Below are 27,223 nucleotides of genomic sequence, written 5' to 3' on the forward strand. Positions count from 1 at the left end.
AAAAAAAAAAAACTCACTCACCTCAGAAAGGTTAAGTTTACAGATGAACAAGACAGGAACCCCAGCCACATGTCCAGTCTTTAAGAGAACCCGGGGAAAATGGACTGATATTCAGAATTGGGACGTAACTAGTGTGGCTATTCTGAGCAGATTCCCTCTCTGCCCCCTAGTGACAGAGTTGGTCCTCTGCCATTGGGATGACAGCTCCCTCTGTCATATTTTTCTTGCTGCCACCAGTACTCTCTTTATTGTAGATGTTTCTCTACCTTTTTCTGTCTCAGTTTCTCATCACTCATACTTATTATTCATGAACTCTACTGCTTTATAACATCTGTAAAGTATCTTATTCCTCTATGTCTTTGGTTTTCTGCTCCAGCTATAAACAGACTAATTCTCTTCCCATCTCGCTCAGAGTCTAGAGCCTGTTCTCAGTTCAGGTAATTCACTGTTACTGTTTCATTTTTTTTAAGAGTTGGAAGTCTCCCTCTATCACCCAAGCTGGAGTGTAATGGTGCTATCATGGCTCACTGCAGTATTGACTCCCCAGACTCAAGCAATCCTCCTTCTTAGCCTCTCAAGTAGCTGGGCCTACAGGTGTGTGCCAACACACCTGGTTAATTTGTTTTGTATTTTTTGTAGAGACAGGGTCTTGCTTTGTTGCCCAAGCTGCTGTTGCTTTGTTTAGGTGGAGCTTTTGTCTCAGATCCCCACGTAAGCCTTAGATGATCTAGTCTTAGCTCAGGTGCCTACTCTCGTATCTTCAGAGGGGGAAAGGCTTATATTGATTGTCTCAAGGTAGGATTATTCTTCCAGCAGGAGAATGGGGGAGGACACTCACAGATGAGATTTATAGGTATGGCAGGCATTTTCAGAGCACACAGATGGCCAGTTTGAGCATAGTGAGAAATTCCCTGTCACAAGTACACTGGTTGGACAATCTATGGTACCTAGCACAGAAACTTGGTCTTGGTTGACCTTATATTTTTGTTTACCTTATTTCTGTTTTGAGCAAAACAATCAATGAATGAGACATAACTATTCCTCACTGAGTTTTTGAGACTTTCTTTGGACCTCATTGCATATTTTACTTATGCCCCCCTCATTTAGTTGACAATTTTCCTTACAAATTAATCGTCATTTACTAACTATAGGTTATTTCAATCCACAGATGGGACTTAAAAACACATAAACCACTTATACTGGGAATTAAACTTACTTAATAATGTTGACATCTGTAAGTAGTTGAGGCTATTTCAGTTTTAAAATGTAATAAAGATTGCATCTCACAGCGTAGTCTCTGTCTTGAATAAATTGCTTCTCTGCAAAGTAAGTCCTTGAGCTAACACTCGAGATTACGCGTGTAACATTGGCCAAAAGCACAGTTAGCATTTTTTAAATTTGAGGGGAGGTTGTCTTTAAGTGAATATACTTTCAAATGTGTGTTACTTCTCTTTAAGCGTGTGTGTATGTGTGTGTGATGATTGTTGGTTTGATTTTTGGCAGGGTGGAGATTGGTGACCTATTGATAAGATTTTTCTCCTTTCTTTAACACTTTTCATTCTTTACCCAAACTCTTCCTAAACATCTACTGAGCATTTACTGTTTCCCAGGCACAAAGAAAATGATGTGATTTTTATCTAATTTAGACATACAGTAAGTCCATGGTTGCTGTATTTACAAATCAGCTGGCAAGATGTGAGTAGTTTGAATACTATGGTTTCCTTGATTAGGCAGCAGTTTTTAATCATTTGTACAAATGGTTATATTCTTTCAAATTTCATACTGTTTATGATTTTTTCTGTAGCAGGATTTCTTGGCAGGTATTAATAGAAAACAATAAACATCATTATTTCATTTGGCAATAAACAATTCATAGCTTAGAATGGTTTTCTAATAAAAACACATTCTACAATGAATGAGAGTTTTTCTTTTCCAGCACTATCAATAAAAACTTACAGTTCCCTAAAATGGTGAAATCAAATGATAAATAGTACAAAGGATTTTAGCATGCAAACTAGATGTGTTATCCTCCATTTGTAAGAAGGAAATAAGAGAGTCGAGATTTCTGAGTCCTGACCTTGGCTGTGGTGCTACTAACTCATCTTTCAACATTGATTTTCTCTTTGGTAAAAGAAGGAAAGCACAACACTGTGTATGGGACAGAGTAGTTTTGAAAATAAAATGTCATTATGTCAGTGAAAGCATTTAAATTAAAAAAACTTACAAATTCATCATGATCAGAAGCTTACCTAATTATATAGATTACTATTTAGAAATTAATATTTAAGTTAAGCAAGTATTTAATAGGCTTACATCTATTATAACATCATGATAACAAGTTATTATAATTTATTTACTAGTCTGTCTACTCTGCTATTAGATTAGAAACTAAATTTCTTCATCTGTTTTCCTAGTCCACAATACAATGCACAACATTGAGCAGGTGTTTGATAAATGTGTATTGGATGAATACAGCAAGAGAAGAGATAAAGATGAATCTTTACAATATCATAGTCTGATTATTGTATACTACTGAATGAGCTTTCAGTCAGGCTTCAGAGTAAGTTAGATCCGTTTAAGAGGTAGCTACATCATTGATTTTCCAGTGCCTCAAACTATGAGATTGGAAGACTTTTGTTTCTTTAATTTCACTTGTTGTCGTTTCTGTGAATGGTTACGGCAAACACAGAGAGGATGTGCCTCTGGCAGTATTATCTTCATTAGCTGTATCAAGTTGTCTTCACTGAGATAATGTATTTTACTGACATGAATATAAGTGTTTTCATGAATGGCAAATTGATGAAGACTGGTTTGCCCAGTTGCATCTAGTTCTCCAGAGGAGTTACCTCCTCTGGCTAGTACTAGTACTTTCTACTTACTAATAAATTCAGAGCATTGGGAAGATTCCTGTTTGGTCATTTACTTTTTTTAACTACATACAGCTTGGAAATTAAATATCGTTAGTATTACATAATCTTCTGTTTCTTATGTTGAAATGTCTTTGTGAAAGTTTACATGCAAGTGCACTCTGACATCACTTGTTGGAAAGAGGAAATTTGGTTGTAAATTATGCCTTTTCAGCATGTCATAACTTCTCCTGGGATGTGTAATATGACCTAATATTTGTATTGTACTTACAGTTTTGAAAGTGTTTTCATACATGAACTCCTTTAAAAAATACTCCAGGAGATGGGGAATTTAGGTATTATTAACCTCATTTTGCAAGTGTTCTCTAGATTATTTTGACCTAACATCCATGTGACATATCTAATTGTTAAATGAAATTAGACTTGACGTTTTTATGTTGATATTTCTGCCCCTTTTATTCTTCTGAAAATCTGTGAACAAAGAAGATACTTGCTATCTACACTAAGCCATATCATTGGGTCTTGGGAGACTGAGCGCAAATGAGATGATTGCAATCTTCTCTCCTCACAGATAGGAAACTATCTTCAGCTATCACAGAATAAATGATAGATAACTGAAAAGGTCAGAGATATTTTTAAAGTTTTGTTAGGAGAGAAAAAATTCCCTTCTGCGTTTTATCCTTCTATCCAAGAATAGGCTGAAGAGAAAGATGTCCTTAGCTTGGGTAAATAGAAAACAATCCTTGTTTATTATAAGCATTTTATATATTCATTTATAGCACAGTCTGTTTTATGGAGCTGGGGAAGGGAATGATTAAAATATATATATATTTATAATGCATGGCCTCTTTCTTAAGTAGTTATAGTTTATTGAATTCTGTTTGAAGTGGGAACTAAGCTCTAACAGAGACAGGAAACATGGGGAAGAACATTCTACAGAGGAATCAAGTACCTTCAGTAGCAATCAGATTTAAATAGTATAATACAGTTGAACTAACTTAAGAGAAAAGAAGAGTAGCCTAACACTTTATGAGGGAACAATGAAGAAAAATGAGCTTAATAAGGTAAACTTTTATTTATTTAATAGTTGGTATTTAGAGATACCTTTTTGGTTCTTTATATTTTGGTTCTTTATGATATTTTGTGATGCTGTCATGTATACCAGCATCCAGTTTTCAATACTGAAATTGTAGACCCGGGCGTCTGATATATCTTAAGTTTCTTATAAAATAAAGTTGGATTTACTTTTCCAGTTCCATAAACATTGATAGTTCAAGTGTCTAGTTTTTTTATTTTTTTTGACAGGCCATTGAGATATCACATAGTAGATGTTGAATCCTTAGGCAGTGAAAAGGTATCAAAGCAGATAATTACTCTAGAAACTTATTTGACCAGTTATTAAGACACAAATGATTTACTTAGCTATTGTCTTTTGGAAGAGCTTCAAAGAAATAAGAAAATACCTTATTAGAGTAGAATTGAATTGGAATAATACTATTCAGCTTCCAGTGATTTCTTCATTTGCTTACGGTGTAAAATATGGTATTAATTCTTCTGGAATGAAGAGAGGTCATTTGTCTTTGTGTAATTATTAAATTAGGAAGTGCTCAATATCACCTGTAACATATCACATTTATGAAATTGTTCATATCTCTTCTAAATCTGTTTATTTACAGTTTTAAAAATTGGTCTCCTCTACTATCTTCAAAAGAAGTGAAGATGTAATTAATAGAATATCACAACCTAAATTTGATGAAAAACTATGTGACATCATTTCTTAAGCAAACATAAAAATTTTAAAGTATATAAACATACTTAAAGTATATATAATTCTTTTTTTGCTGTCCTGTTAAATTTTAATAAAATAGATTAATTTCATATTACACAGAGAGCAAGGCCATCCATTCATCCGTGATAAAATTTTAGAAATATTTTCTATAAAATGTTTAGTATTTGATTGGAAATGAATCCAGTACAACATTACTTCCACAGATACAGCATTCCCATCCTCACTCCCATTCCTATATATAATTCTTAAAATCTACTGAAGGCTCATCTGAAATTCCATGTCCCTTTTTTGCTTCTAACAATAACAAATGTCTTTAAAACACCAAAAGAGTATCTGTATCATTTTATAGAAAACTTTTATTTCCTTCAAAGTATCAATCAATCATTTTGGCTCATTATTATTTACTAATATTAGCTCAATTTGGGAGAAGCCATAGAAAAATTCAATAAAATGCATAGTATACATTAGTAAATAATATATACATTCAAGAGTAATTATTTGGTTCTACTTGGCAGACAACCAATTAAAACTCAGTTAAGCCAAACAATATACATTGGTTACTATAGTAGAAAGTTCTAGAGTGGTCCTTCAGGCCTGACTGAATCCAGGCAGTTAGATATTTATTTCTCTCTCATAGCTTTGTTATCCACTGAATTATATTTTAAGGCAAGAAACATGAGGTCAAAATAGCCACCAGGTTTTCAGTCCTCCAGTTCGTTAATTCAAGTGGAAAGGGATTGTTTCTTTCTATTTTTTTAAAAAGAGTGCTGATTGTATTTTCTTTATTTTAACTTATTCCACATTCCCACTCATAAGTGAATAATTATTATTAGGATCATGGTACTGCCATTGACCAGTCCTGGAACTACAACTAGGGTCACCCTTAGCCAAACGTAACTACCAGGAAAGAGGAAAGAAAAAGTAAGTCTGCAAAGGAAATTCAGGGTGCTATTACCAGAATATTTTGGTGGAGGGGAGGGTGTTGGGTGGTGACAGGAAAGCACAGTGTATGTATAAACAAGTTAAATGCAGGGTGAAATGCACACTGTTATGTGAAAATGCTACTGAGCAAAAGAGCAACAGTTTAAATAGTGAAATAACATTTGGTATTAGAGTAACATAAAGAACAATCATAAAACATTGATATTGAAAATGTTCAATTGCTGAAGAAGGGCCTTCAGGCATAACCAATCATCATATAAAATATTGGTGATGTCTGCATCTCTGAGACTGTTTCCTCATCTGTGAAACAATTATTACTATATGGCTAACAGCAGACGAATTTGTATATGTTTTTGTGCTTGATTATATTGGTACAGAAGGTATTCGAGATTTTACTGAACAGTGTTTGTATAATTTGAGTGAAATTATATCCAATTATGGTGATACTACAATTAATGTAGAATACAGACAAGTGTTAGTAAAGCTCCTGACCGCTGCATCCTGCAACTGTGGGAAATTGGAAGACTAAATAATAGCTCACTGAAATTTGCCTTTAAATATATTGCACACTCTATGGATATTAACATGAACAAAATTAAACTCCATAGGACTGGAAAAATTAAACTAATGACTTTTTATGTAATCCAAGTTAATGAATGCTTTCTGGCCCAACTTTTCATTAGGAAATCAATCACAGTTTCCTGATTTCCTTCATTCCAACAGCTTCCATTGTGTGACTGTTTACAAAAATGCTTAATAAGAACTCTTAATGAAGACTTGCTCTCTTTTCATTAATACTGAAATGTATTTACATAGTTTTACAGCTTTTAGGAGTAACCGGTAGTCTTAAAAATTAACAGTGGCTTTTAGAATAGGTGTTGTATAAATATTTTCTTTAATCATCTGAATATTTCTAATGTATTAAAATACTACAGTAAAGAATAGAGAATCACAATTTCATCTTCTAAATGAAAGAAGGAAGGCAGGGGCTTAAAATATGGGGAATATTTGGAAAAAATTCTGTTTCTTTTGATCTTGGTGCTGAAATCCATATTTGCAGTGTTTTACAGATATGCTCACTCCCCTGTATCCTCAGGGGATTGATTCCAGGGCCACCAGCAGATACCAAAATCTGTGCATACTCAAGTAAGGCTGCAGTGGCCACGCAGAACCCATATATATGAAAAGCCAGCCCTCCATATCCACACGTTTTGCATTCTGTGAATACCAGTATTTTCCATTTGAGTTTTATTTCAGATGCAAACCCTGTGGGTATGGAGGGCCAAGTGTATTTATTAAAAAAAAAATCTACCTGGAGGTGGACCGACCCAAGCAGTCCAACCTGTGTTGTTCAAGGGTTAACTGTATTCCTAGTGTTAAATGATAAACTAAATGCAAAGATGATTAATCCCCAAAATTAAATGTAATTAAATCTATAAAACACATTAGACAAATACAATTTTAATCATTAATTAAATATACTTTTAAAAACACCTGTGATAATGACTTACTTGCTTTAATGCCCTTGTATCAATTCATAGCTAAGGTCTTAACGTAAGATTTAGCAATTTACATTATTTTATGGACAAAATATATAATAATGACATTAAGGGAAAATAAAATGTAAGGCAACCTTTCCTAATCTAATGATGGAATTGAATGAACAGTTGGTTACCTGTAAGAAGAGCAACCAAGTTAAAGGAACAAAACATTCAAAGGCCATAAGCCGTAAGCTTTTTATTAAAATCTCAGAAAACCTCATTGAAATGTCATGAAATTAAAAAGCACACCAAAAGGAAAATAAAAATTATAAAATAAGCATTCAATAAACATATAAACTTATACTTCACTTGCAGTTAAAGAAGTATACATTTTAGAAAAAGGGATAAAATTTGCCAAGTTGTCAAAGATTAAAAAGATAATTGCTGGCAAGTGTGGTTTAAATTCAACATTGTCATATGCTATTGGTGGAAGTCTATGTTGACATATCTTTCCAGAAAATAACCTGATGATGTGCATTAAAATACTAAAAAGATCAAATACTTTTTGATAGGAATTTCACTTTTATGAAGCCACAATAAAGAAGTAATTTGGGCTGGGCGCAGTGGCTAACGCCTGTAATCCCAGCACTTTTGGAGGCTGAGGCTGACAGATCACGAGGTCAGGATTTCGAGACCAGCCTGCCCAACATAGTGAAACCCCATCTCTACTAAAAATACAAAAATTAGCTGGGCATGGTGGCACATGCCTGTAGTCCCAGCTACTTGGGAGGCTGAGGCAGGAGAATCGCTTGAACCCGGGAGGCGGAGGTTGTGGTGAGCCGAGATTGCACCACTGCACCCCGTCCTGGGCAACAGAGCGAGTCCATCTCAAAAAAAAAAGAGAAAGAACTTGAGATGAACACAACAAATATTTATGTTCAAAGATATGTACTATGGTTTTATTTACAGTGTGAAAGATACGGAACTTTTAAACACACCAACGGAAATAATAATTACTGTATATTGCTGAGTTTTTATGTGTCGGGCTATATGATTAGTGCTGTGTATAGATTATCTCATTTATGTCTAAGTTCACATTAATGTGTAGTTAGCATTTATTTCTAAATTTACCTACCACTGTCTTTATAATAGACAAGAATTTTCTCAGTGGAACTCACCTTTCATCACGTGTGGAAGCTGCATGACTTAGGAGAATTGGCCATATTTGTATCTCAGGAATACTCCCTGATTGTCTTAAGCCAGTCAGTGATTCTGCACCCCTACCAATTGGTTAGCAATGTGCTTATCACTTCATTGGCTCAGATAAGAATGAATACCCAAACTTTTGATTAGGGATTGAGCTAGAAATTATCTTCTCCCCTTAGTTCTTAGTTATATAAATGGTACAATAAAAATTGAGAATAGGAAATTTATCAATAAGAAAAAATTGTGCAAAAAGCTAACTGGACAAAAGCTAATGTTACATAAAAGAAATGCAAATCAAAAGCAATATATAAGCCAATTTTCCTATTATAATTCAATTTTCCTATTGAATTAAAATAAATTTTTAAAACCCTGATACATATGAACAGTATAGGAAGATTGGGGTGAGATTTGCATACTTTTTCACTTCTCTGGGAGAGTAATTTGCCCTATTTTCCAGGCAAAGTATTGTAATTATATACAGACTTTGATCCGGTGATTTCCATTCTCCATTGTCTCAATAGTCAGATGTTTAAGCAGTGATTTATATAACAGATAAAATATATATAGAATATATCATTCAATACTTTAAGTGTTTCACAAACTTTGTAATCGTTTATTTCTCAAAGCAAAACTGTGTTAGATTATATGGATGAGGAGACTAAGGCATATCCTGTCAAGGCAACATAGTTTTGGAATCAGGCTTATAACACTTTCCAGGCCAGCTACAGTCATTTTAGTCACTACGCTACTTCGCTTCAATTCTACTCATCACAGTGTCTCTATATAGAAAAAAAAAAAAAAAAAGGAAAAATCTTAAATGTGGAACATTAGAATGGGCAAAAAAATTATAAGGTGGCGTGTTGTGCCAATAGTATTTATTTGAAGACTTATTTAGTGATATAAGAATATAATTGCACTGTAGGTGACAAAAGGTAGGAAATGAAATTGTATGTTGTCTTTGTTTGTATTGTTATAAAGGAATACCTGAGGCTAGGTAATTTATAAAGAAAAGATGTTTATTTAGCTCATGATTCTGCAAGCTGTATACGACACATGGTGCCACCATCTGCTTCTGGTGAGGGCTTCAGGCTGTTTAAACTCATGGCAGAAATTGAAGTGGAGCTTACATGAGCAGAGATGACATGGCAAGAAAAGAGGCAAAAGAGAGAGGGGAGGGAGGTGCCAGGCTCTTTTTAACAAACAGCTCTTACAAGGGACTAACAGAGCAAGAACTCACTCATTACCACCAGGATGGCACCAAGCCATTCATGAGGGATCTGCCCCCATGACCCAAATACCTCTCACTAGGTCCCACGTTTAACATTGGGGATCACATTTCAACATGAGGTTTGGAGGATGAAGTAGCTGAATTATTGCATATGTATAGTACAATTTCAGTTTTAGAAAAAGACTGGGTAGAAGGTGTCTAAATACTATCTTTTAGTTTATCTTAATATAGATGATTTTTATTTTCCTTTATAATTTTCTAAGTGTTTTGCTCGTACACACACTCACACTGTGTATACTGAAAAATATAATAACCAAACGTTTCAAGGAAAGTGACTTGTGTTTTCCACTAATTTCAGCAAAAAGAGTGAATGACTTGATAATTGTTCTCCTACTTTTTCTAATCAGAAAAATTTCCTGCCATTGAGAGCTTCAAAGTGCTGCCGAAAGTTTAACAGCACATGCAATGGAAAGCATGGATTGAATTTGATTTTAAATTGATAAATTTAAAATTCTTATGTGTTCTGAAGAGTTTGTCATGTCTCATCCACTATCGCTTTTTTCATTACCATACTGAAAGCTGAGGGTATGGAACTCAGAATGCATTTGGAAGAATAACAGGTGATATGAATTCTTGGTCCTATCCGAGTTCCCAGAATAGAAAAACCCAGGATTAAAGCTATCTTTGTCTGGTTCTATTCGTATATAAATTAAATTATAAAGATCTTTCCAGTTTTACATCTTATAAATATGAATGCCTTGAGTCTATTTTGCATTAGCATCTAACAAATATACACACATTTCTAAGAAGTAATTTGCTTGTCTCATCCTCTCCCTTTCACGTCTCTTCAGAGCTGCCTTGGCAATATGATCTTCCTAAACACATATCTAAAACACATATCTTACTGTACTGCTTCCCTGTTTAATCATACTTCATCACCTTTAGGGTAAAATACAAATGTTATAACATGGCAGTCAGGAGCCTTCCTGATGTGGCCTCATCTTATTACTAAAGTTGTATACAAAGAGTTTCCTGTAAATATTCTATTTTAAAATAACATTCTAACTAATAGCCTATCCTTGAAGATGGCGTGTTCTTTCTTATTCCTGTGCCTTTGCTTATGATGTTTCCTTTGCCAACCGTGGCTTTCCCCACCTTCCTCACTGGACAGCTTCTGTGAACTGAAGGTTAATGAGTCTTATCTCTTTTAGGAAGACTTTTCTGCAGCATCTAGCTTTGCCATGAACATAGTCCTTATCACACTGATGCATGCAAAGGAGTATACAGACTTATTTTCCTCTCACTAGTAACTAAACAATTGGGCATTCTATTCAATAGCTGTTCAGTGAATATTGGTTTAATGAAGAAAATTACTTTTCTAATTTTATTTTCCTTGGAGTGTAGGGGTATAGGTATGACTATTTGCATGTCATTTCCTTAGTGAGATGACTAGAATACACAGGAAGTGATTGCTCCAAGCTACTTAGGACAATCATCCTAATATCACCTTCTTTGTACCTTTTGCTTGGAACATAGGGGTGAAAACACTTGAGAAGGTGTCTTAAAGGCATGCCAAGGCATGTGTACTTTGTGCATTGGTGATGTGGCCAAATTACTTGTTAGAGAAATTACGACTGGCTAGGGATGGATAGATGGGGAGTGTAAACTGGGAGGGAAAACAAACTGGAGATTGTTGTATTAAGTAGAATTGAATTTATTTAACTGCATGTAGGTGGTAAGGGAAAAAGGAGAGATTGATAATGCCATATTTCAGGTGTGAGCAATCAGTGGGGATTGTACTATTTACTTACTTAAAGTCACAAGACAAACAAGAAAAAAATAGAAAAGAAAATCAGGGCCAAGATCTGATTTTATATATTTTGAATTTGGGAGCTTATAGAGGATAAGAAACAAATATCCAGGAAAACTCCTAAAACATTTTGCAAATTAGATTAAATACTGTTAAATTCTTGGACTTAGGTAAAAAAGAGAATAATGATTTTGAAAATATTTTAAGATCATGATAATGGTGGTCTGTATTTCATATGATGACAAGTAGAAATACAATTTGGCCTGACTTGTTTGTTTTGCTTGGTTTATTGCATACAGAATATTTAAAGATTTACCTGTTATATTAACAAATTGAAGCATTTTGTCATATTGCAGCATTAATAATATTTTTCTTAAATGGTACTGTTGGGGATAAAGGAAGTTTTAGTAAAGAAATAGTTGGTTTCATTTAATTCCATATATGTCTTCAAATTGTGTGAAAATGTGTAATAAATGGTGGCAAAACAGTATCAAATTGAGCACATTATGTTCATACTAAAATTTTAAGACGCATTTGAATTGGAAATCAGGATTTTATATTTTAAAATAAAAATACGTTCAAAAGAGCAGCCCCTAAGCCAATCTGAGTTTTGCAAGAATATTCAAAGTGCTCTTTCTATGAAAAATCTAATCATATCAGACATAGAATAATAGATCCCATTTGGAAAATATGTCATTTCCTGCAAGAAGAAAGACAGAAGTAGGCACAAGTTAGTTCTTATTTTTTGACGTGTGTATTTTTGTGCTCTTCTTTATTCTGTCACATTGCATAAAATATTCTAGTTTGAAAAGTATTTCCTGCAGTATGACTGGGTTTCAGTCAATGTAAGATAAAAATAAAGGCTACGGAGATGTTAAATTGAATTGGCCATTTCAAGGACAATATTTTCTTTTATTAAATTTTGGAATTAGATCTATTGAAGAGTTTTATTAACAGTTATTTATCTTGATTAAATTGAATTGACCATTTTAAGGAAAATATTTTCTTTTATAAAATTTTGGAATGAAATGTATTGAACAGTTTTGATAACAATTATCTCGAATTATTTCTCTCTAATTTCTGTTCATAAGCTCAATAGTTGTCAAAACAAAAATGGAAAAACTATATCATCCTAAAAAAGAACTAATTTTGTTCTTCCTTTTCTCTCCTCTCATCTAAGACCAACAAACAAGAAAAACATGATCTGATAAAAGACTGTGGAAATCAGGACATGGTTTTATAGTTTACCTTTTAACTATGTGTCATGCTTGAAATTTCCTGTCCAGGATAAACACATCTATTTTTAGAGGTGGAAGTATGTGATGATACAACCTTTACATTTTACAGCAAGGTGAAATGAATTGTATCATTCATACATGCCAAGATCCAGTGAATGCTAAGAAAATAACATATAATTTAATAAATAATAGTGTTACTGAGTAAGCAAACATTATTTTTCACTAAAATTAAAAAATATCAATATATGGCCTTAAAATATACTGTGCTAATATTTTAATTCAAAATTTAAAATTGTTGCTTTTTGTAGTAGATGCTGTTGATGATCAGCCTATAACCTCTCTTTTAGTGCTGTAGTTCAGACTGGCAAAATTTCTAACGCTTATCCTGCATTTCTTTACCTAAGGGATTCTTTGGTCACAAGAGACCACTTTGCCAACCAAATAGGCTGAAAGTTCCAGGGAATTAATGCCACTGGGAGAAACCCTCAGCTAATGACTAATGAGGATTGGTGTATAAATATGCTAGTTCTCATTCTTACAGTGAGATATATCTGAGGGGTGTATTTCACAGTGGATATCTGATTTTCCCCAGCCAGATTAAGCTGCGGTTGCCAATAGTGTTACAGGTCTGATAATAATCTCTGTGTTGGTAAGAGGTCTTTCCACTCCGGGTCTCACTTCTTTCTTTTCATCCCTGCTAATATTTCCTGGGATCATCTCCCAAATAAACTTTTCGCATTGAAATTATTATTACCTCAGTGTTTGCCTCTGGGGCAACCTAAACTGAGATCCTTTCTTTCTCTCTAAAGTCATGTTAGAATATGAAAAAGAAGCTGGGCATGGTGGCTCACACCTGTAATCCACCCAGCACTTTGGGAGGCCAAGGGGGGCAGATCACCTGAGGTCAGGAGTTCGAGACCAGTCTGGCCAACATGGTGAAACCCCTTCTCTACTAAAAATACAAAAATTAGCTGGGCATGATGCCACACAGTTGTATTCCCAGCTACTCGGGAGGCTGAGACAGAGGAAAACAAATACATTGAACAAATAGGTCAATAGGCTTCTGAAGAATATTGTGGCTAAAATGGAAAACGATGGCTTTCAAAGTATTCAGATGGCTTAGACTGAAACACAGAGGAAGGGATAAAACAATATTTGAGATCTATCTATTTAAGAAAGTCAAAAACAGAGATGTGGCATCATCAATGTCTGTATCAAGGGGTTTGTATCAAAGTTATGATGGGAAGCAGGGCACAAGACTTAGATATGTTTCTCCATTCTTCCCCCTCCCTCAAAAAGATCAGGTCTTTTTAGTGTTTTGGCAAAAGATACTATGCTGTGAATTCTTCTGGTACTATTTGAACTTATGTCAGTGGTCCATTTGAAATAATATAATTAAAGGAAGACATAATTTGTGCTGTTGTGTCTACCCAGAAAGAATTTTTGTTTTGTTTGTTGGAATAAAAATATAAAAGTCTTAACCAATTAACATATCTCTTCTAGTTATAGCATGATTATGAATAGAAGGATAAGCTATCTAAATGCCTTGCCATAAGAGTCAAAGTAGAATGAAAATGAAAGTAAGTCAGTGCCTTCTAAAATTCAGTTTCACCTTCTTAATCATCATGAACAGAGTATGTGCTTGGTTAGTCCAAATAAATAATATGTGAAAGAGATAGTTGGGGCTACTTGTTGTTCAAGGGGGAAAGGCATATATTGTTAAAGAACTATCACCAAGCTTTAATAGTAACATATCTGTGAGTTAAAATATTTAGCACATCATCTACAAATCTTGCTATTTTCCATTACCTAGGTATCAGTAATAATCTTTTCCAAATATTTACATATTTTATCATTATTTCCCTATTATTTGGTAACTTTCTTGAACATTTGCAAGAAGCATAATTAGAATTTTAAAAGATATGCTGGACTTCTAAATTAAAATAAACAGAAACGTAATTATTGATTAATTCTAAGTCCAATTATATTTTTCTTTTTAGTTATTTATGATTCCATCTGATATACATAGGAGAGAAACTGATAGAATAATTCTGATGGCAACTGTATGATAGAAGCTATATAAAGTCAAGTGTCCATTTTCTTTCAACTATATTTGAGCATACCCAGGTAAGAATAAATGATTGTTTATACATTTTCCATTATTTCCAAAAAGAACTTGAAATTATAAAAACGCTTTTATTATGTGTTGAATGTTTAAAAATATAGTCTTATGTTGTAAAAAATAGTAAAATTCATGAAAGTAAAATAAAATTAAAAGCACTGATGAGACTTTTTTCTGAAAATAACTTCTGTCATCATTTTGTTCTATATAATTTTATTTTTGTTTTGTTGGATTTTTCCTTTAAACAAAGTTACAATGATAGTATTATATTTAGTTCATTTTCATGCAACTGATAAAGACATACTCATGACTGGGACATTTACAAGAGAAAGACGTTTAATGGACTTACAGTTCTGTGTGGCTGGGGAGGTCTCATAATCATGGAGGAAGGTGAAAGGCACGTCTCACACAGCAGCAGGCAAGAGAATAGAGCTTGTGCAGGGAAACGCCTGTTTTTAAAACCATCAGATTTTGTGAGACCCACTCACTATCATGAGAACAGCACAGGAAAGACTCGCCCCCATGATTCAATTACCTCCCACCAGGTTCCTGCCACAACATGTGGGAATTGTGGGAGGTACAAATCAAGATAAGATTTGGGTGGGGACACAGCCAAACCTTATTATTCCATCCCTGGCCCCTCTCAAATCTCATGTCCTCCCATTTCAAAACCAAACATGCCTTCCCAACAATCCCCCAAAGTCTTAACTCATTTCAGTGTCAACTCAAAAGTCCACAATCTGAAGTCTCATTAGAGACAAGGCAAGTCCTTTCTGCCTATGAGCTTGTAAAATCAAAAGCAAGTTAGTTACTTCCTAGATAAAATAGAGTACAAGAATTGGGTAGATACAGCCATTCCAAATGGGAGAAATTGGCCAATGCAAAGGGGCTACAGGCCCCATGCTGGTCCAAAATCCAGTGGGGCAGTCAAATCTTAAAGCTCCAAAATGATCTCCTTTGATGCTATGTCTCACATCCTGATCATGCTGATGTAAGAGGTGAGTTCCCATGGTCTTGGGCAGCTCTGCCTCTGTGGCTTTGCAGGGTATAGCTGCCTTCCTGGCTGCCTTCGTGGGCTGGCATTGAGTGTATGAGTCTTTTCCGGGTGCTGGGTACAAGTTGTTGGTGGATCTACCATTCTAGGGTCTGGAGGATGGTGGCCCTCTTCTCACAGCTCCACTAGGTGGTGCCCCAGTAGGGACTCTGTGTGGGGGCTCTGACCCCACATTTCCCTTCCACGCTGCCCTAGGAGAGGTTCTCCATGAGGACCCTACCCCTGCAGCAAACTTCTGCCTGGACATCCAGGCATTTCCATACATCTTCTGAAATCTAGGCAGAGGTTCCCAAACCTCAATTCTTGACTTCTGGGCATCCGCAGGCTCAATACCATGTGGAAGCTGCCAAGACTTGGGGCTTGCACCCTCTGAAGCAACAGCCAAGCCATACCTTGGCCACTTTTAGTCACGGCTGGAGCAGCTGGGATGCAGGCCCATCAAGTCCCTAGACTTCATAAAGCAGAGGGACCCTGGGCCTGGCCCCGGAAATCATTTTTTCCTCCTAAACCTCCGGGGTTGCCATGAAGACCTCTGACAGGCCTTGGAGACATTTTCCCCATTATCTTGATGATTAACATTTGGCTTCTCATTACTTATGCAAATTTATGTAGCTAGCTTGAATTTCTCCTCAGAAAACGGGATTTTCTTTTCTATTGCATTGTCAGACTGCAAATTTTCTGAACTTTTATGCTCTCCTTCCCTTATAAAACTGAATGTCTTTAACAGCACCCAAGTCACTTCTTGAATGCTTTGCTGCATAGACATTCCTTCCTCCAGATACCCGAAATCACCTCTCTCAAGTTCAAAGTTCCACAAATCTCTAGGGCAGGAGCAAAATGCCACCAGTCTCTTTCCTAAAACATAACAAGAGTCACCTTGGCTCCAGTTCCCAACAAGTTCCTCATCTCCATCTGAGACCGCTTCAGCCTGGATGTCATTGTCCATATCATTATCAGCATTTTGATCAAAGCCATTCAACAAGTCTTTAGGGAGTTCCAAACTTTCCCACATTCTCCTGTGTTCTTCTGAGCCCTCCAAACTGTTCCACCCTCTGCCTGTTAACCAGTTCCAAAGTTGCTTCTACATCTTTAGGTATCTTTTCAGCAGCATCCAACTCCTGGTACCAATTTACTGTATTAGTCTGTTTTCACACTGCTGATGATGACATACCCAAGACTGGGCAATTTACAAAAGAAAGCGGTTTAATGGACTTACAGTTCCATGTGGCTGGGGAGACCTCACAACCATGGAAGAAGGTGAAAGGCACATCTCACACAGCAGCAGACAAGAGAAGAGGGCTTGTGTAGGAAAACTTCCATTTTTAAAACCATCAGGTCTCGTGAGTCCCACTCACTATCACGAGAATAGCATAGGAAAGACCCACCTCCATGATTCAATCACCTTCCACAAGGTTTCTCTCATGACATGTGGGAATTGTGGGAATTACAATTCAAGATGAGATTTGGGTGGGGATACAGCCAAACCATACCAATTATATATATACTTTGTTGATTTTCTTTGTTATTGTGTAACAAATTTGTTTTCTTCTATTCTTTGAGAATATGAATTAGTGTTTTGTATTTTCTATTATATCTGTTAATATATAATGTTTTAAAATATTTTTATTTTGTATTTATTGTTCAGTCAATATTCTTCTAGATAAATTGATATGTACATCACTTGGTTTGCATTAGTAGCATTACTAAAATTGGTATCACTGGCTCAATGACTGTGATCTTTTAAAGGCTTTTTATTGTTATTGCTGAGTTTACCTGTAGAAGGTGGTAACAAGTTCAAGTTTTCATTAGCCAGTTTTGAAAATATTGAATCACTGATTAGTGTTTTCTCATTCAAATAGTTTTCCTAATGAAACCTAGTTTAAGTTGAAAAAAAATGAAAATTAAATTAAAACTTTAAATTTTGGTGCAGGCAGTAGCAATTTCTTTCTCACATCTATTCAGCAATATATTCCCTTACATAACTAAGCCTAGAGGAAAAGTGAATGTTATAAGGCTGGGTGTGGTGGCTCATGCCTGTAATCCTGCACTTTGGGAGGCCAAGTCGGTGGATTACCTGAGGTCAGGAGTTCAAGACCAGCCTGGCCAACATGGTGAAACCCCGTTTTTACTAAAAATACAAAAATTATCTGGGTGTGGTGGCAAGTGCCTGTAATCCCAGCTACTTGAGAGGCTGAGGCAGGAGATCCCCTTGAACCCAGGAAGCAGAGTTTGCAGTGAGCCGAGGTTGCACCACTGCACTCTAGCCTGGCCAATAAGAGTGAGACTCCATCTAAAAAAAAAAATAAAGAAAAGTGTATATTATATGTGTATAATCTTCCACATTGTTTAAAAATGCACCATTTAGAAATAATATCAAGTATACATTTATCTAATTAATATTTATTGAAAACTTATACTTATGAAGCACTGTGATTAGCAATGGCAGTGAGGATGGTAAACATTAGAGAAGGGAAGGCACATAAATAGTTCCTTGTCACCTCTAACTTTCAATAAAATATGACAAGATAAGAAATACATTTTGGTTTCTTATGTTTAAGTAGGCTGTATTAAGTGTCAAGAAAGAAGTAAAATAATAGGGCAGTTTGTAATTATAACACTTTCAGCTTGGGAATTGAGGAACACTTTCACAAACAAAAGACCACTTGAGTTGTGCTTTTTAAGGTAGAGAGGAACACTGGCAGGCAAACATTTAAATGGAGAGTCAACTTGGAGCAAAGGTACTGGGCTGGCAAACCATAGGGATGGGATGTTCAGGAAATTGGAAGGAGAGATTAGATATAGCAGAGTAGTTGGAAATGTGTTCTGTGATTTGGATTCTTATAACTAGTCATTTGTGTCTCATTATTACATGAAGAGGAACAATTGCAGGGGAGCCAGATGAACCATGCTATCCTTTAAGAAGTTTAATCTAGGCCAACCGCGTTGGCTCATGCCTGTAATTCCAGCACTTTGGGAGACTGAGGCAGGTGGTGGATTGCTTGAGGCCAGGAGTTTAAGACCATCCTGGAAAACATAGTGAGAGCCCATCTCTACAAAAAAAAAAAAGTAGAAAAACTTAGCCAGACAGGATGGTGTATACTTGTAGTCCCAGCTCCTTGAGAGGCTGAAGTGGGAGGATCACTTGAGCTTAGGAGGTGAAGGTCGCAGTGAGACATGATCACACCACTGCCCTCCAGCCTGGGTGACAGAGCAAAACTCTGTCTCAAAAAATCTAAAAAAAAAAAAAAAAAAAGTTTATTTTAAAAGTGATATGTGTGTTAGACTAATGAAGAGAGAGCAGCTCAAAGGAAGGCAGATTAGTTCGCAGGCTTTTCCTTATATTTTGATCACTATTTGCTGAACCCTTGCTACTTGCCAGGCACTAAGCTAGGAACTGTAGGAAAATAAAACAATGAAGACATAATCTCTACCCATGAGGAGTTTACAATGTAGCAGATGTACCTGTATGACAAACAAATGAATAGAATACACCATGAAAGCACAAGAGAATCATGTTTAAGTAAAGACTAGTGAGTAATAATTATGTTGGCATGCAGATACTGAGTTACCAGTAGACTAGGTTTCCCCAAAAACATTAAGTCTGATCAAGGTTACCCAAGAAGCAATGTTTCAAAATTTTTAAATAATTCAAGAAGAAACAATAGAAGCTTTGTCTAGGGTGAAAAAAATGTAAATAAAAAAGGAGGTGTGGTTAGATGAGACTTGGTAGTAGTAGAAGCAGTTAAGTGAGGGTTAAAGAAACAGGCTTTTTGCTTAGGCAAGAGGGGCATGTTGATGACAAGCACAGAAATGGGGAAAACAGAGTAAAAGTGGGTTTTGTTATTGTTGGCAAAATTTGTTTGGCTTTGAACACTGAAGAATTTTCTCTCCTGCTTCACTTTCCTGTGTTCAAACCTTTGCTAGAGCACTCATAACATTTTAAAATTTCATTTCAATTCCTTATTGAGAATTGAGGAATATTATTGAGGATTAATTAAGGATTCATTTATTTATTACTAAAAATTATTTCCATCCTTTAAAAATAAAAGTATAATAGAGTAAATATAATTTACACCAAACAAAACAAAAATATAAATAAAAGACCTGATTTCATTCATAACTACAATGTATATAATTTAGCCTTACACTTTCCAGCAGTCACAAAAATGGATATATGTTCTTTCTCTAAAAGCTGAGATAATTGTATTATGAGTCTTAGTGTAATGGATAGGAAAAGTGTCCTTACCTCTTAGAGGTACCTCATGTATTAAATTGTTAAAAAATAAAGGGAATTAATTCTTTAAAAAAATTTCATTAGGTCTTGGGGTATCAGCGATTTTTAGTTACATGGATAAATTGTATAGTGGTGAAGTCTGAGATTTTTGCACACTTGTCACACGAGTAATGTGCATTGTACCCAATATGTAGTTTTTTATTCCTCACCCAGTTCCCACCCTCCCCATTCTGGATGTAGCTATCCAGAGTCTCCAAAGTCTCTTATACCAGTCTGTATGCCTTTGCATACCCATAGCTTAGCCAAGCGAGAACATGTGGGATTTGTTTCTTTTATTCCTGAGTTATTTGGAATAATGGCCTTGAGCTCCATCCAAGTTGCTGCAAAAGACATCATTTCATCCTTCTTTTTTTAAATGGCTGAGTAGCATTTCATGGTGTACATATACCACGTTTTATTTACTCATTGGTCCATGGGCACTTACGTTGGTTCCATATCTTCGCCTTTGTGAATTGTGCTACAAAAAACATATGCATGCAGGTGTCTTTTTGTTACGACTTCTTTTACTTTGGGTAGGTACCCAGTAGTGGAATGGCTGGATCAAATGTTAGATATACTTTTAGTTCCTTAAGAAATGTTCATAATGTATTCCATAGATATTGTATTGATTTACATTCCCACCAGCAGTGTATGTGCTCTGTTTTCGCCTCTTCCATGCCAAATCTATTATCATCTTTTGACTTTTTAATAATAGCTATTCTTGCAGGGCATCTCATTGTGGATTTAATTGGCATTGCCCTGATGATTAGTAATGTTGAGCATTTTTTCAAATGTTTGTTGGGTATTTGTTTATCTGCTTTTGAGAAATATCTATGTACGTCATTTGCCCACTTTTAGATGGGATTATATGTTTTTTTCTTGCTGATTTATTTAAGTACCTTGTGGATTTTGGATATTTGTCCATTGTCAGATGCATAGTTTGCAAATATTTTCTCCCATTCTATGTGTTGTCTGTTTATTCTGTTGATTATTTCTTTTGCTGTATGGAAGGTTCTTAGTTTAATTAGGTCCCATTTATTTATATTTGTTTTTGTTGCATTTGCTTTTGTGGTCTTAGTCATAAATTCTTTGCCTAGGCTAGTGGTCAGAAGAGTTTTTCGTAGGTTATCTTCTAGGTTTTTTATGGTTTCAGGTCTTAGATTTAAGGATTTGGCCCATCTTGAGTTGTTTTTTTAAAATAAGATGAGAGATAGGGATCCAGTTTCACTCTTCTACAGGTAGCTACCCAGTTTTCCCAGAACCATTTATTAAGTAGGGTGTCCGTTCCCCAATTTATGTTTGTATATGTTTTGTCAAAGATCAGTTGGTTATAAGTATTTGACTCTATTTCTGTCTTCTCTATTATGGTCCATTGGTCTATATGTCTACTTTTATGCCAGTACCATGCTGTTTTGGTAACTGTAAACTTATAATATAATTGAAAATGTAATGCCTCTAGATTTGTTCTTTTGCTTAGGATTGCTTTGGCTGTTTGAGCCCTTTTTTTCATTTCATATGAATTTTGTGTTTTTTTTTCTAATTCTGTGAAAATGATGTTGCTATTTTGATGGAATTGCATTGAATCTGTAAATTGTCTTGGACAGTGTGGTCATTTTCACATTATTTATTCCTTCCAATCCATGAGCATGGAATGTGTTTCCATTTGTTGGTGTCATGTATGATTTCTTTCAGCAGTGCTTTTTAGTTCTCTTTGTAGAGATCTTCCACATCTTTGGTTAAGTATATTCCTAGGTATTTTATTTTAATTTTTGCAGCTATTGTAAAAGAGACTGAGTTCTTGATTTGATTCTTAATGTGGTTGTTGTTGGTATATAGCAGTGCTACTGATTTGTGTACATTGATTTTGTAACCTGAGACTTTACTGAATTTGTTTATCAAATCTAGGAGTCTTTTGGAGGAGTCTTCATGGTTTTCTATGTATACAATTATATCCTCAGTGAATAGTGATGGCTTGACTTCCTGTTTTCCAATTTGGATGCCCATTATTTGTTTATCTTGCCTTATGGCTCTGGCTAGGACTTCCAGTACTATATTGAATAGAAGTGCTGAAAATGGGCATTCTTTTCTCATTGAGGTTCTTAAGGGAAATGCTTTAAACTCTTCCCCATTCAGTATGATTTGGCTGTGGGTTTGTGTTATATGACTTATTATTTTGAGGTATGTACCTTCTATGCCTAGTTTTTTGAGGGGTTTTACCATAAAGGAAAACTGGACTTTACTGAATGCTTTTTCTGTATCTATTGAGATGTTCATATGGTTTTTGCTTTTAATTCTCTTTAGGTGATGTATTACATTTATTGACTTGTGTATGTTAAACCATTCCTGCTTCACTGGGAGAAAACCCACTACATCATGGTGTATTATTTTTTTGATGTGCTGTTGCATTTGGTTAGCTAATATTCTATTGAGGATTTTTGCATCTTTGTTCATCAGGGATACTGGTCTATTGTTTTCTTGTTTTATTATGTCCTTTCCTCACTTTGGTATCAGCATGATACTGGCTTCATATAATGAGTTAGGGAGGATTACCTCTTTCTCAATCTTTTCACTAAGATTGGTATCAATTGTTTTTTGAATGTCTGGTAGAATTCAGCTGTGAATGCACCTGGCCCTGGGTTTTTATTGTTGGCAGTTTTTGTTTGTTATGAATTCAATTTCACTGCTTTTTATTGGTTTGTTCAGGGTTTTTATTTCTTCTTGATTTAATCTAGAAGAGTTGTATGTTTTCAGGAATTTGTCCATTTTCTCTAGACTTCCTAGTTTGTGTGCATAGAGGCATTCATAGTAGTCTCAAATGATCTTTTGTATTTCAGTGTTGTTGGTTATAATGTCCCATTTTCATTTTTAATTTAGCTTATTTGAAACGTTTCTCTTCTTTGTTAATCTAGCTAATGGTCTATCAAGTTTGTTCATCTTTTCAGAGAGCCAGCTTTTTGTTTTATTTATCATTTGTATTGTTTTCTTAAATTTCATTTATTTCTGCTCTGATCCTCATTATTCCTTATCTTCTACTAGTTTTGAGTTTGGTTTGTTCTTGTTTCTCTATTTCCTTGAGGTATGACATTAGGTTGTCAATTTGTGATCTTTCAGATTTTTGATGTAGGTATTTAGCATTATAAATTTTGCTTTTAGCATTGCTTTTGCTTCAGAGAGTTTAGTAACTTATGTCACTATTATGCTTCATTTCAAAGATTTTTGAAATTTCCAACTTGATTTTCTTATTAACTCAAAAATCATTCAGGAGCAGATTGTTTAATTTCCATGTATTTGTATAATTTTGAGAGTTCCTTTCAAAGGTGATTTCTAGCTTTATTCTCCTGTGGTCTGAGAAGTTGATATGATTGTGATTATTTTAAATTTATTGAGACTTGTTCTGTGGCCTACCATATGGTTTATCTTGCAGAATGTTTCATGAGCTGATGAGAAGACTGTATATTCTGTGTTTTTTGGATAGAATGTTCTGTAAATATCTGTTAGGTCAATTTGTTCTAGAGTATAGCCTAAGTCCATTTTTTTTGTCTTTCTGTCTTGATGATTTGTCTAGTGCTGTCAGTGCCATGTTGAAGTCCCCCGCAATTACTATGTTGTTACCCATCTCATTTCTTAGATTTACTAGTAATTATTTTTAAAATCTGGGATCTCTAGAGTTAGATGCATATAAATTTAAGATTGTAATATCTTTTTGCTAGACTGATTTTTTTATTATTATATTATTACCTTCTTTTTTTATTCTTTCTGCTTTAAAGTATGTGTATCTGATGTAAGAATAACTACTCCTGCTTGATTTGGCTCCCATTTGCATAAAATGTCTTTATTCACCCCTTTACCCTGAGTTTATATGAATCTTTATGTGTTAGGTGAGTCTCTTGAAAACAGCAGATATTTGGTTTGTGATTTTTTATTCATTCTACCAACTTGTGTCTTTTAAGTGGAACATTAAGGCCATTTATGTTCAATGTTAATATTGAGATGTGAAGTACCGTTCCAGTTATTATGTTGATTGTTACCTAGATACTTTGTTTTCTTCTTTGTTATTGTTTTTTAAGCATCTTGAGTTTTGTGCTTTCACCTTCTCTTTTAAGATTTATAGTGATTATTCATAATCATAAGATTTATGGTGATAATTGATATGGTGCATATTCACCTTCTGTTTTAAAATTTAGAAACCCTTTTAGCATTTCTTGTAGGGCAGCTCTGGTTCATAATTTATGAAATTTAGTTTTACTGGATACAAAATTATTGGCTGACAGTTATTCTGTTTAAGGAGGTATAGATAGGACACGAGTCCCTCCTGCCTGGTAAGGTTTCCGCTGAGAAGTCTGCTGTCAGTTTGACAAGTTTTCTTTCCTTTATAAGTTACCTGATGCTTTTGTCTAACTGCTCTTAGAATTCTTTTTTTTAAACATTGACTTTAGATAGCCTGATAAGTGTATGCCTTGGTCATGTCCTTTTTGCAATAAATCTCCCAGGGTTCTTTGATCTTCTTATATTTAGATATCTAAATCTCTAGCAAGGCCAGGAAAGTTTTCTTCAATTATTCACTCAAATAAGTTTTCCAAGCTTTTTGCTTTTTCTCCCGTAGGAACACCAGTTATTCTTAAGTTTGATCATTTTATGTAATCCCATATTTCTTAGAGACATTATTCATTTCTTCTGTTTACTTTTTCTTTATTTTTGTCTGATTGGGTTAATTCAAAAGCTTTGTCTTTGAGCTCTGAAATTCTGTCTTCTAGTTGGTTTAGTCTGTTATTAAAACTTTCCTCTGCATTTTGTAATTCCCTAAATGTGTCTTTCCAGAATTTCAGGTTGGGTTTTCTTTAAAATATCTTTCTCTTTAGAAAAATTTTCATTCATATCCTGAATTTTAAAAAAAAATTTAGTTTTCACCTTTCTCTTGTATCTCCTTGAGTAGCTTAATTATCAACATTTTGAATTTTTTATTTGGTATTTCAAAATTTTCATCTTGGTTTGGACCCATTTCTGGAGAGGTACTGTGATTTTTATAGTTGGGGGTGTTATAGAAGCCTGTTTTGTCATATTGCCAGAATTATTTTTCTGATTCCTTCTCATTTGGGTAGATTATTTCTTCTGTTATTCTTTAATTTGTTTTTGATTTGACTTTTTTAAAAAAATTCTTTTTGTCTCCATTAAGGATGTGACTTTAATGTTTATAGTTGATGGTATCCTAATGCAGCTCTTGGTGCTTCCAGGGGTGAAGTCTCTGTATGAGTTCCTTGGTTATAGAGGATGTTTGTATGATGGCTTTCTCAAATGCTGGTTGTAGTCGCAATGTGCTTGATGTGTGAAAAAGTTCACTATCTCCTGTGGGGTTGGAATGGCAAAGGTCTCTTGAAGCTTATCTCATTCCCCTGTTCTGTGAACATTTTTATGTATTTATTTTTTCCACAATATTGTATTTACTGTGTTGAGTAGTTCCAGCTTCAGGCCAGTAGAGAAGGTTTCCCTGGGTAGAAACTGGTTGTGGCTAAAGCAGGTGGATAAATGCAATATCCAGTAGTGGACAGAGGTCCCAGCCTTGACAGAGGCAGGTGGAGAAACTCTCAGTGAAACACACTGAGGTCTTATCAGGGGGAATGGTCGGAGGCACCTGAACTCCCCTGTCAGGCCAGCAGGAAAGCAGTCCACCTCCTAGTTACACTACTGACTCAGTATTTTGGCTATTTAGATCAGACCAGCACAAGTTTTCATCTGCACAAATCTGCATATTTCAAGTAGAGTGGAATTCTAACACTTGTGCAAGCACGAACCTGGCGTGCACTCCACCTGTGGGGATATAATCCCCTTGAATTGTTCTAGAAAGGCTGTCCTTCGGTGGACTCATACTGACCTCCCATGGAAGAAGTCCCAGCTGGGTCTGCAGTGGTGGACAAGGGGCAAAACAAGTCCTCTTCTCCAAGACCCTTCATGAGCACCAGGGCTGCCTGACTGTTGGGATGGAGTTTCAGACTTTCCCCACTGAGCCTGGCAGTGCATTTGTGCCTTTGCTGAAAGGAGCTTCCCATCAGCAGAAAGTTCTGGGACTCAAGTCCTGCCACCCAGATTTTTTTTGTCCCATGAGGTGTTCCCTTGATATAGTGCACTCCTCATTCTGCTAGAAGTAGTATCTCTAAAGACAAGACTACTGTGAATGCTGCTGCTCCTCTGAGTCTAGCCACCCAGTGGGGCTGCCACACTCTAGGTTGGTGGTGGGGATATTTTCAAGGGATCCAGTGATGTGACCTATTCTGAGGTCTTCCAGAAGCGGGTACTAGTGCCAGCTCTGGTGGGGGTAGTAGGGGGGTAACATAGCCTCTGTGAGATTTATTGATTATAAATAGCCTTAGTGTGTTGGCTTTCTCAAATGCCAGTTGTAGTAGTAATGAACTGGTCACATGGACAGACTTAGGACCTCCTGATTAGCCAGGGTGTTGCAGGCAACAGTGACAGCTGAGGTCAAACACAAGTTTTTCCATCCTTGGTGCTGTGTTATTCTGCCTGCAGGTGCTATAATGGACTGTGTCAGTTGGCCTCCAGCCAGGAGGTGGCGCTTGCAAAAGAGTGCCGGATGCTGTAGAAGTGGTGGGATTTGTGCTCTTCTTATGCTACCCAGGGGAAGTACTCTGGTTTCTTAGGTAATTGGTGGGGTCATAGAGCTGCCAAAATTTCTGTCTTTCATGTTAAGCTGCCAGAACAGCTGGAGGGGCAAAGCCAGGTGGGGGCTGGGTGGGAAAGATCGGAGCTGTGGTTCTCCACATGTGGGACAAACAAGGGCTCCTGTGAGGGTCCAGGGACGGTTCTTTGGCTACTGGAGTAATGTTACAGAGAGGAGCACAGCTGCCTCTGCTGTACAGAAGAGTCCATATGGGAAGTGGGGAGTAACAGGTGACAGGATGTTCCACTCAGCTCCCCACACTGGCTAAGGCAGGTCTCACATCTGCAGTGTTCCACTAGCAGCAGCAAGGTAAGTTCCAGGTAGTTTGCATTCAGAACTTAACACTGCCCGAGAGCATAAGCCTTCCTGGTGGAGACAGCAACCATGGCTTTCAGGCCACAGCCCTCCCAGTCTGCCGGCAAAGCTGGAACGTCCAGCTCCTGTATTCATGGCTGCAGCGCACTTCCCACTTGCCTCCCATTTCTGGCCAAAGGAATTTGTCCCCACTCGAGATTATATTGTAAATTTCAGTTGGGAACT

The 27,223-nt window shown here is 35.8% G+C and overlaps 1 protein-coding gene across 12 annotated transcripts in view; it reads left to right on the top strand.

Annotated features, from left to right (window-relative positions):
- The window catches only part of GULP1 (GULP PTB domain containing engulfment adaptor 1), a 1,103,064-nt gene that overhangs the window by 870,244 nt on the left and 205,597 nt on the right, over positions 1-27,223 (top strand). For all 12 annotated transcript variants that reach the window (XM_063645626.1, XM_063645627.1, XM_055289964.2 and 9 more), the window contains one exon: positions 14,562-14,688. The gene's annotated coding sequence lies outside the window, so the exon portion shown is untranslated. The remainder of the gene's footprint in view (positions 1-14,561; positions 14,689-27,223) is intronic.

Source organism: Symphalangus syndactylus, chromosome 8 (genome assembly GCF_028878055.3).
Source record: "Symphalangus syndactylus isolate Jambi chromosome 8, NHGRI_mSymSyn1-v2.1_pri, whole genome shotgun sequence".
Taxonomy (NCBI): domain Eukaryota; kingdom Metazoa; phylum Chordata; class Mammalia; order Primates; family Hylobatidae; genus Symphalangus; species Symphalangus syndactylus.